This window comes from Lolium perenne, chromosome 1, assembly GCF_019359855.2.
Source record: "Lolium perenne isolate Kyuss_39 chromosome 1, Kyuss_2.0, whole genome shotgun sequence".
Lineage (NCBI taxonomy): Eukaryota > Viridiplantae > Streptophyta > Magnoliopsida > Poales > Poaceae > Lolium > Lolium perenne.
Genome location: NC_067244.2, coordinates 98,589,896 through 98,591,991, shown reverse-complemented (window position 1 = coordinate 98,591,991; position 2,096 = coordinate 98,589,896). Strand labels below are relative to the sequence as shown.

The following is a 2,096-nucleotide window of genomic DNA, read 5'->3' as shown; positions in this document are numbered from 1 at the left end:
AAGTTTAAAACATAAAAATAAAAAGGTAAGCATGGATCCTTCGTAGTCACTCTAAAATGAAGCTTCTGGGAGGTTCTTGAAATTTCCATGTTTGAAACCCAAAACAGCTTCTCTTCATGCTTGACTTGGGTTAGGGGTAGATACATGATGTGTTTGGTTTGAATATATCTAGACCTTATTTATGAACTTGAATGCTGCTTACTATATATATGACATAAGAAGGCTATGTGATAAGGGCTAATGTAATAACCTGGATTTTAAGAGTATTTTTTTTGTATATAATCCGGAAGCCGGCTGACCTAAGGTGGGTTTATTTTGCCTAGTTGTTCATGTAATTACAGCCATTGGATAAATTTGGGAATTAAAAAGAAGAAAAATGGAACCATGTCAAGTCCAGATAAGGTTAAGAGAAGGAAAGGGGGAATAAAACGCCCAGGTCGAGTTGTTCCTGGGCGGAAGACCGAACTATCGCACCCCACCATCCAGATCGCGCCGCCGCAAGGGTTCGAAGCTTTCCCTGCCGCTGTTCCCGGAATCGCTGCTGGTTATCTTCCATCTTGGCCGTGTCTGGGTCACCACCATCGCCGTTTTCATCCGCTCCGATTACTCTTGAGGGCCTGCAGTTCTCAGGTATGTGGGATCTTTCGGCTGTAAGGACGTGAGACGCGGCTTGCAACCTGCTGCAGTACTAGAAGCTGAAGCTAACTCGTTGATTAGAGAGTCTATTTTCAAACTGAATCCAGTACCCGTAGGTGCCAATAGGTGCGGTACTGTGAATTGGTATTCCATCGCTTTCATTATAGAAGTCACCAGGACAATGGAGGAGTTTTTCTTAGTGTTATTTGATTCCAGCCAATGGTTTTAGGATACAAGATTTTTAGATGCATGCACTAGGGAAAGAGAAAAAAACAGATGAATTATTTACCTTGACCTACTAATTTATCAGATCTAGAAAGCATGTTTGGGGGAAGTTAATTCGGCTGGTGCATACGAGGAAGCTACGTTTCAGAATTTGGAGCAGCCGTTGGTCATCTACCTAAACCTGTACATAGAAGAGTCAGTTTGCATTAGGACATGGACTGAAAATACTAGCTAGCACGTTTAGTGCTGGGACTAGAGAAAGTGCCTGAGCGTGTCTCCTCATTATTTAAGTTATACGGAGTACAACGTAAATTATAGCAGTGTATTGAGTTTGAGATGATTTGTTCAGGTGGTGGCATTGATTAATCGCGGAACTTTGTCGACTGCTTGTTGCTACGTTCTTTTGTTAAGGCAAGTGCATTACGAACCTTGTCGCTTTACTGTTTGATCGCGCTGTTTGTTGTGCTTCTGGTGTGTTTCGTTGTTAATTGGTAATTTGACTCAATAATTTCCTTCTAAACTTATTGGGTCGCGGGTTGGTAAATTCCGAGCCAATACTGCCGCAGGTTGGTAAATTCCGAGCCAACGTGCTGGCAAACTCCGAGCCAGCACTGCGAAACCCATACTTCAGTTTTTCGATAAAATCCATGTTTCCGAGTGAAGTTCTGATGCTTGTCAATGATTATTGTTCTCTTGGTTCCATGTTGTACTTGCTGAGTATTTCCATACTCATTCTTGTGTTTTATTTGGATTTCAGGTACTAAGTAAACGACATGCATGGGGACCCGGGCGTAGCACATCTACATTGTTGAGCACATCACACATATTTAGATATTGATATGCAGACATATATGTTTCTATACCTACTAGTCGTACTGTATTATTCACTTAATCCTGGTTACCTTACGAACCGTTATATTTGGTGTCTCCCGATATAATAAGATTTTATGAACTCCACGGATGTTTCTTTTAAGTTAAAATGTCAATATATATCCTCTTATTTCTATGTGCCTGTTGTGGATGTCCTTACCTACAAACAAAACTCTGTCCAATTTTCGAATGATCTCTTGACTTTCTAGTTTTTAGTATAGTGTGGTAGCATCCTAGGAAGGGTTGATTCCCGGGATGTTACAGCTAAGCCCAAAGATGTGCCCGATCTTCACGGATTAGGGTGGACTTCGTGGGGGAGGTGGAGGAACGCGATGAACACGAAGAACGCGAAGGGGAATCGTGGG

At 41.9% G+C, this 2,096-nt stretch overlaps 1 long non-coding RNA gene across 1 annotated transcript; it reads left to right on the top strand.

Moving 5' to 3' along the window:
• The first annotated feature begins 378 nt into the window (after positions 1-378).
• Positions 379-1,867, top strand: LOC127297892 (uncharacterized). Its single transcript, XR_011756538.1, has 3 exons — positions 379-630; positions 1,211-1,272; positions 1,619-1,867. It is a non-coding gene; the product is annotated as an uncharacterized lncRNA (long non-coding RNA).
• The last annotated feature ends 229 nt before the right edge of the window (positions 1,868-2,096 follow it).